This window comes from Nycticebus coucang, chromosome 12 (genome assembly GCF_027406575.1).
Source record: "Nycticebus coucang isolate mNycCou1 chromosome 12, mNycCou1.pri, whole genome shotgun sequence".
Classification (NCBI taxonomy): Eukaryota; Metazoa; Chordata; class Mammalia; order Primates; family Lorisidae; genus Nycticebus; species Nycticebus coucang.
The window spans coordinates 55,461,960-55,470,920 of NC_069791.1; the positions used below are offsets into that span (position 1 = coordinate 55,461,960).

The 8,961-nt window shown below is 38.5% G+C and overlaps 1 protein-coding gene across 1 annotated transcript in view; it reads left to right on the forward strand.

Annotated features, from left to right (window-relative positions):
* The window catches only part of C12H12orf4 (chromosome 12 C12orf4 homolog), a 57,711-nt gene extending 54,451 nt beyond the window's left edge, over positions 1–3,260 (forward strand). The window contains exon 15 of the transcript XR_008373325.1: positions 3,112–3,260. The gene's annotated coding sequence lies outside the window, so the exon portion shown is untranslated. The remainder of the gene's footprint in view (positions 1–3,111) is intronic.
* Positions 3,261–8,961: the final 5,701 nt, after the last annotated feature.

Here is an 8,961-nt window from a genome sequence, read left to right on the forward strand (position 1 = left end):
ACCACCTTACCCCTATCAGATTCTGGCCAGTATTAAAAAGTCAAATAGATGCTGGCATGGATGCAGAGAGCTAGGAATACTTGTACACTCTTGGTGGGACTGCAAATTAATACAAACTTTAGGGAAAACAGTCTGGAGAGTCCTCAAAGAAATAAATGTAGGCCTAGCATTTTATTCCAGCAATATCACTACTGGGTATCTCCCCAAAGGAAAATACATCATTTTATCAAAAAAGACACCTGCACCTGAATGTTTATTGAAAACCAATTTAAAATTGCAAAGATGAGGAACCAACCTAAGTGCCCATCAATTCACGAATGAATAAAGAAAATGTGGTATACAAAGGAGAGAAACCAAATTGAAAACCAAGAAGCAGGGAGGGTGGGAGAGGAGATGTGGGATAAAAACTTACCTGCTGGGTACAAGGAACATACCAAAAGCCCTGACTGAAGCTTTATACAAGGTACTTTGTAACAAAAATATTCATCCCCCTGGGCAGTGCCTATGGCTCAAAGGAGTAGGGCGAGTTCAAACCCAGCCCCAGCCAAAAAAAAACTGCAAAAAAAAAAAATATATATATATATATTTTTTTGATATATATATATGAGATATATATATCTCATATCCCTTTAATACTTTGAAATAAAAAAGTTTAAAAGTTAAATAGAATGGAGGCAGTGACAAATGGCCAGTAAGTTGAGAGAAACTAGACCCCAAGAGTTGGTGGGTGGGGTGAGAATAGGAGCACAAACATTGACATTAGTGAGAAGTGTCTTGGCAAGTTAGAAGCTTTCTATTTAGACATTTAAGTAGTCTGAAGACAGATGACAAAATGGCTTCAAAGCCTTAAAAGTGTGCTTTGGAAATCAGGCAGAGGCACTAAACCTGGGGTCCCTATTCTATACTATTCTTCCCTTCTCTATCATTTTTATTCTCAAAGCACCAAACCAAGCAAGGCTATCACCATGCCATTGAGCTCAAAGTGTGCACCAGCTGTTCCTCACCATGACAGTGTGACCAGAATGGAAGACGTGCATGAAAAAGAATTCAACAGGAAGATGCTAAACGTGCCTGAGAGTTGGCAGATCCCTTCTTGGCACAGTATACACCATCATTTTTGTCACTTCAGTTGGACCCTGGCTAATTCTCAAGAAGAAAAAAATTTCACCAAGGAAAGATGAATTCACCAAAACATTCTAGGGCTACCAAGGGGGAATTCACAGTGTTGTGTAGAAAGAAGTGACCAAGCTCAGAGAGTGGAGCATCAGAGCTATTTTTCAGTTTCTACATGAAAATCGTTTTTTCTCTGTGACTCAGTTTCCCCATTTAGATGAAATTGGATTGCTTTGCTCAAAAGGAATAACAGAAGTGTAAAAATCATTATCATAATTATGAAACAATAAAAGGAATATTTTATGATACCTATTCACAAAAGGTACCATGTTTTCAGAACCATTTATATCAGTGGTTTTCTATCCTTTAATGATCCAAGAACCTTTTTATTGTTATTGTCTCTTCTATATTTCTCTGAAACATTTTGAACACTTGCCTAGCAAACAATTGAAACTATTTGAGCAATTGTTTTTTGTTAAAGACATGTATATCTGGAAATAAGCTTCTGATTAGCAAGTGATACATAGAATTATCACATGGAATTGTCATCAAATAGTCCCCATACATAGTATTATCACATAAAATACATAGAATTATCATGGTGCAATTCCAGGCAAATTTACAAAGACAAGACCTTGGCATTTGATTTAACTTGTGAGTTCTCATCCAAGTGAAATGTATTTTTTGAAAGATTCTTTAATTAGCTTAATGACATTTTAAAGGACCACTAATTTTAGGAAGCCCAAGCTGGAAACCACAACTTTAGACAGAAATGTTTACCCAAGAGTATATTACAGAGAGGACAGATAAGAACATTATAACTAGAGGTTGACCCTGAGAATTGTTCAATAGACAACAAGTGTTTACTGAGTTTCTTCCACAAGGGCACAGTGCTAGGCAAAATTCAGCCTTTAGATAGAAAGTTGTGATGTTTGACTTGTAAAGTCAGAGACTTGGCAGGCTTTTCTATGATCTGTCATGCTGGCAATCTCTAATGGCAAAGATGAAGTCCCCACGAAAGCAGGGGAATGAGGGAGTAAACTGCTGAGATGCCCTGTAGGTCCAATTTGTGCTTACAATGTCCTATTCCAATATGCACGGCTGCAATTATTACGGCACACTTTGGAGCTTTTACTTTCCCATAGGAAAATGGTTCTTGATATGTCCAAATCTAAGACCTATCAGACTTTCTCATATATTCGAATCTAGGGCTGTACTTCATGCCATATACAATCATCCTCATTAATTAAAGACTCCATATTTGTGAATTTATTCATTAAAATTTAACTTCAAAATTAATTAACAAAAGCATTCACAAAAGCACACAGTCATTTACTAAAACAATAGTTTCATCACCTCCAAATTGTATAGATAAATATAAGTGGCCCAGGGAATGAAATACAGCGCCTTTGGTAGCACTTATGAGCCATTTGTGGCAATGCACAGAACAGCAAAAAATTTGAGTCACCCAGCACACACATTCCCAGCTCAGATGGAGCAGGGTGACAATCTGCTTTCTTATTTCAGCTATAAATAAATGTCCTTTCCTTGGTCTACTGAGTGCCATGTTTTTTGTATTTTTTGTACTTTTTGTTGATGATTTCATCCTTCAAAATGGTCCAAGCATAGCGCTGAAGCTATCGAGTGTTCCTAAGTGCAAGGAGGTTGTAATGTGCCTTATGAAGAAAACAGATCTTACATAAGCTTTATCCAAATATTTATTATATTTATGCAATACAGGGCTTTAGCAGAGAATTCAATGTTAATGAATCAACAATATGTCTTAAATAAGGTGTCTTTAAACAGAAGCACACATAAAACAAGGTCATGTATTGACTGGCTAATGAAAATATTGTGGCCAGAGGCTTGCAGGAATCTAACCCTGCATTTCCCCTAGGAGGAATGGTTTAGTATTCACTAATTCAGTGTTCACAGCAACGTTATAGAACATTACTACTGTGGATAACGAGAACCGACCGCACATGTCTTCTCTTACAGACCAGAGAACATTAACAGCTATCTGTGGACAGCTATGGAGAATGCAACCTGGAACACATTACCAAGGAAACAAACAGGCCGTTTATGGAGATATTCAGGAATTAGGCACACACTGTGCTACCGGTCGAAGGTTACGTGTGACATCTGCAGGAACAGAATGCATTGATGGGTCTCTTTCTTCTTCCCCTGCTTTCTAGCCTTCTTTCTTTGTTTTTTTTTTTTTCCTTTAAAATGAATCCTGGTTTCCTGTCATCAGCTCATCTGTGCTCAAAAGACTCTGAGGAACAGTTTAGCATTAGAGATCAGGAATATGGTCTCTAGAGTTAAACAAATCCGGTTCCAGTGCTGACTCTCTAATTTATTTTCTGTGGCTTGTTACATTGGGAATATTACCTAAACCTCCTAAGCATGTTTCCTTATCTGTAAACTAGGAAAAAATTAATAATAGTATTTACCTCATTGAGTGTTGGAGGGATGACATGAGAAAGGGCACACTACCTGGCATATGGTCATTCTATAAATATTTGCTGCTATTACCCTCCCTTCATTCCTTCCTGCCTCCCTTCCTTTCTTCCTTCCTGTCTGACCTTTCTCCTCCTTCTCTCCCTTCCTTTCACTAGATAGTAGGGATACTAGTCACTGAAGACACAGTGTCCTCAAAGAGCTTACAGCTTGATTGAGTTGTTAAGAGAACACACAGTGACTGAGAGTACCAGCCAGCGTATACTAAGGGTATACCGTCAGTGCAGAATAAAGCATACACAGAGTGCTAGTGCTGTAAATGTCAAAATAGAAACATTGGCAATGTGTGGGGCCAAGAGAGATGTTGAGCCCCTCTAGAGCAGACTGCTTAGCCCTGCCTTTCTCTGACTCTGGGTGGGTATCCTCGGAGAGCCCTTGTCCCTCTCAACAGGTTAAGCACAAATAGTCCTGGCAGACAGATAGAATGCCACCTGTGCCAGAAGTGGTAACAGCTTTAGATACAAAGGATAAGGCAGGTTAGAATGTCAGGAGGAAGTCACAGGGTAGGTGACTAACCCTGTATTTGAGTGGAGCAGGAAGGACTGTCATGTTTTTATCAGGTGAACCTAGATTTCAGACATAACAATAGGATTAAGCAGTGGTGGAATTTAAGTCTCCTGCCCACATGGCAGCTAAAATGAAGAAGCACCCTTGTTATGCTTCCCTGGTTCATCGCTGGTGACTCTTTTAGTGAGCTGATCAGATGTTCCTGTCTTACAGATGACCAACTGGGGCAAGAGGATTAAATGCTATGAAGGCATAGAGAAGATATTCTGGGATGAGAGAAGAGGATTAGAACTCAAAAATCACTAGAATACTTTGCCTACTTTGGGTGGTGGTGGTGGTTGTGAAAGGGGAGGAGTAATGAGATAAGTACTTTTCCTTGTTCTTTGTAAAGGTCACCTTGACTATCTTGGCTGGTGTAGCACACTGACTGTTCTATCTGAATTTTCTTTTACTGTGACATACTTCAAATATACAGAAAACTTAGGAGAATTATATAACAAGTACTCACGAGCCTACTACGTATAGTTGTTAAAGCTTAACATTTTACCATATTTGCTTTAGAGCTCTCTTTTTTAAAACACATAAAATTTGGGCAGCACCTGTGGCTCAAAGGAGTAAGGTGCTAGCCCCATATGCCTGAGGTGCTGGGTTCAAACCCAGCCCAGGCCAAAAACTGCAAAACAAACAAACAAAAACACATAAAACTTCACAGATATAGGCTGACCCAGTCTTCTTTTGCCCCTCCTTAGCTCTAGTTTTCTCCCCGTATTAGCTATTTCTGAATAACAAACTACTCTAAAGCTTAGTGACTGAATCAATAAACATTCACTCTTCCTGATTCTGCAGGCCACCTCAATAGTTCTTCTGTCCTTACCTGGTCATTTATGACTGTTCAGTCAGCTGTTGATCAAGGAGATACCTCTGATGATCCTGACTAGGTTCCCCACCCCATGTCTGGGGGTTGGTTGGCTGTAGGCTGCAACAGGTAACCACAGATGACACAACTAGACTTTCCTTCCCTGGGTCATTTGCTGTAGGAGGGTAGGCTTGTTCATGTAGCAATAGTAGGGTTGAGAAGGAAACAATTGACACACCATCACTTCTGCCAATTCTGTGGATCAAAGCAAGTCACAAAGCCATGCCCGATTCACAAAGTTGGCTAGTAGACTCCACATTTTGATGATAAGTACTATAAAAGTCACGTTGAAAAGAATGTGGACACACTATGAGGCAAAGAATTGGAATATTTTTGCCTTGAGTGTGTCATATGTTCTCATTCTGCAGCAGTATCCACTATTTGACTTTGCTGTTCTTCATTCCTAGGGGTTTGTTTATTGTTTTAATGCATATCTATATAATATAATGGTAAAATGTATATATTATTGTATTAAAAGCTGTATCTTCTAGATATCATTGAACAATTTCCATTTTTTTAAATTCAAAATCATGCTTTGGGAAATTAATTATGCTGACACACATATACCTACTTTATTAATTTGGGGTACAGTGTATTCTTTTTGAATACTCTGAATTAATTACATGCCTGTATCCAGTGTATTTATTTTTTTATTCTCCTGTTTATTGACTGAGGTTGCTTTCACTTTTGTGGCATTTTGTACTATACTGCAAGAACTGCATTCTTACCCGGGGATCACTGTGCACATAAGTTAGAGTTTCTCTACAGTTTATATATCTGAGTACATTTGCTGGATTGTAGAGTATGGACATATTTACATTTAATAGAAAAGTTCCAAATTTAACTTCAAAGTGGTTGTACCAAATTTCTCTCCTGGCAGTGTATGAACACTCCCTTTTTTCCATATATTCATAGAAACTAGGCAGGAGTTTTCAGAATTTTAATTTTTACCATTCGATAAGTGTGAAATAGTCTTCCATGGCTATTCTTGTTTGCATTTCTTTGGGGTTTTGTTGTGGTTGTTCTTTTTTTTAATTTTTTTTTTCTTTAGACAAAATCTTACTCTGTTGCCCTGGATAAAGTGCTGTGGCGTCATCATAGCTCACAGCAACTTCACACTCTTGGGCTCAAGCAATCCTCTTGCCTCAGCCTCCCCAGTAGCTGGGACGATGGGCATCCACTATAAAGCCCAACTAGTTTTTCTATTTTTAGAGTTAGAGAATGTGTAGCGATGGGGTCTTGCTCTTGCTCAGGCTGGCCACCAACTCCTGAACTCAAGTGATCCACCCCCTTCAGCGTCACAGAATGCTAGGATTACAGGTGGGAGCCACCGCGCCCAGCTGCATTTCTTTATTTATTGGTGATGTTGAGTGGCATAGCACGATGCATTGGCCATTAGATTTTTTCTGTTCATGAGTTGCTTATTTGACTCCTTTGTCCATTTTTCTTCTCTTGGGTTGTTTTCCTTTTTCACATTGATTTTACAGACATTCTTTCTATAATCAAAACATTAAATTTTATAAGTTATTTGTGAATATCTCTTTTCTCAGTTTATGTTGTATCTTTTCACTTTTTCTTATGGTTTTTAATTTTAATGTCCTATCATTTGTCACTCTTTCCCTTTACAGTTTATTTATTTATTTATTTATTTGAGACAGGGTCTCTCTTTGTCATTCTTGGTAGAGTGTCGTGGCGTCACAGCTCACAGCAACCTCAAACTCTTTTTTTTTTGTAGAGACAGAGTTTTACTTAATTGCCCTCGGTAGAGTGCCGTGGCGTCACATGGCTCACAGCAACCTCCAACTCTTGGGCCTAGGCGATTCTCCTGCCTCAGCCTCCCGAGTAGCTGGAACTATAGGCACCCGCCACAACGCCTGGCTATTTTTTTGTTGCAGTTTGGCTGGGGCTGGGTTTGAACCCGCCACCCTCGGCATATGGGGCCGGCGCCCTGCTCACTGAGCCACAGGCACCGCCTGCAACCTCAAACTCTTGATCTCAAGCGATTCTCTTGCCTCAGCTTCCCAGAGTGCTAGGATTACAGGCGTGAGCCACCATGCCTGGCCAGTTATAGTTTAAGATTTTTGTATTTCACTTGAGATATCCTTTCTTACACCCCCATCCACATGAGCATAGCTTTATACTCATATGTTTTCTTTTAGGAATTTTAACGTTTTACTTTTTCTTATTTAGGCCATTAACCTATCTGATAATCACTTTTATATATTTTGAGGTAAGCATTCCATTTTATTTGGGTATAGAGAGAAATAGGGAGAAGATAATAATCAAATCCATAATGACTAAAAATTTTCCAGAATTGATGAACATGAATCTTCAGATTCAGGAATCAGGTTGGACATCTGAACAGCAAAGCAAAGATAAATCTACAGTTAAATGCTTCATGATAAAAATGCAGAATATTTTGAACAAAGGTTAATCTTAACAGTCTCTTAAAATGTTTAAAAAAAAAAAAAAACGAAGAAAGAGAGATCTGAATGACAATTTCAAAGACAACAGACTTCTCAACAGCAACAACAGGCACCAGAAATGATCAGTGTTAAGAGAAAAAATTGCCCACTTAAGATTTTGTACTCAACTAAACTGTCATTCAAGCTTTTCTCACCACCTCTGTTACTAACTAGTTGTGAACGTGGACAAATTTTATCTTTTTGAATCTCAGTTTACTTGGCTATAAATTATGATTAATACCTTCTTCCCCTCTACTCCTTGGACCCACACAAGAATAAAAAGAAGAAAGCATTACAAAGTATGAAGTTACAAAAAAGTAAGCTTTAATTTGATTCTCAAGAGCAAGGCCATGCATATTTGAATATGAGGATCTGTGTATCTTTTTTTAGATGAAGCAGGGCATGGATGGATGGTTGCATGGATAGACGGAAGCACAAAATTATGCATTAAATGAATATTTATTAAATGCCTGCTGTATGCGGTGTATTGTTATAGATACTGGAAACATTGCATAATGGTGAATAAGACAGATACAATCTCATTTCCTGTCTAGTAGAAAAAAAATATTGATATATTAAATCTTTTTTTTTTTTTTTTATTGTTGGGGATACATTGAGGGTACAATAAGCCAGGTTACACTGATTGCAATTGTTAGGTAAAGTCCCTCTTGCAATCATGTCTTGCCCCCATAAAGTGTGACACACACCAAGGCCCCACCCCCCTCCCTCTTTCTGTCCCTCTTTCTGCTTCCCCCCCATAACCTTAATTGTCATTAATTGTCCTCATATCAAAATTGAGTACATAGGATTCATGCTTCTCCATTCTTGTGATGCTTTACTAAGAATAATGTCTTCCACTTCCATCCAGGTTAATACGAAGGATGTAAAGTCTCCATTTTTTTTAATGGCTGAATAGTATTCCATGGTATACATATACCACAGCTTGTTAATCCATTCCTGGGTTGGTGGGCATTTAGGCTGTTTCCACATTTTGGTGATTGTAAATTGAGCTGCAATAAACAGTCTAGTACAAGTGTCCTTATGATAAAAGGATTTCTTTCCTTCTGGGTAGATGCCCAGTAATGGGATTGCAGGATCAAATGGGAGGTCTAGCTTGAGTGCTTTGAGGTTTCTCCATACTTCCTTCCAGAAAGGTTGTACTAGTTTGCAGTCCCACCAGCAGTGTAAAAGTGTTCCCTTCTCTCCACATCCACGCCAGCATCTGCAGTTTTGAGATTTTGTGATGTGGGCCATTCTCACTGGGGTTAGATGATATCTCAGGGTTGTTTTGATTTGCATTTCTCTAATATATAGAGATGATGAACATTTTTTCATGTGTTTGTTAGCCATTTGTCTGTCATCTTTAGAGAAAGTTCTATTCCTGTCTCTTGCCCATTGATATATGGGATTGTTGGCTTTTTTCATGTGGATTAATTTGAG